Source organism: Echinops telfairi, unplaced genomic scaffold, assembly GCF_000313985.2.
Source record: "Echinops telfairi isolate 266 unplaced genomic scaffold, ASM31398v2 ScPeMD7_7;HRSCAF=31, whole genome shotgun sequence".
Lineage (NCBI taxonomy): Eukaryota > Metazoa > Chordata > Mammalia > Afrosoricida > Tenrecidae > Echinops > Echinops telfairi.
In genome coordinates this window covers 14,015,993-14,016,271 of record NW_022103904.1, presented here as the reverse complement: position 1 = coordinate 14,016,271, position 279 = coordinate 14,015,993, and positions in this window count along the sequence as shown.

The window sequence follows — 279 nt, the reverse complement described above, 5'->3', positions numbered from 1 at the left end:
GTATACATGACAGTGGGGCAGGAGTAAAGAAAAAAGGAAAAGAGGAAAGAAAAAGAACATAAAATTATATATATAGGTATATAGATATGTATATATGTAAATACATAAATATATAAAGATAGGTCTATTTGTGTATGTATGTATGTATATTATATGTGTGTATATATGTGTGTGTGCATATATGTGTGTATAAATATATATATGTACATATATATAAATACTACAAGGAAGCAGATGGACTTTGAGACTCTGCTTAAATTTAACCTCAGTACAAGTATG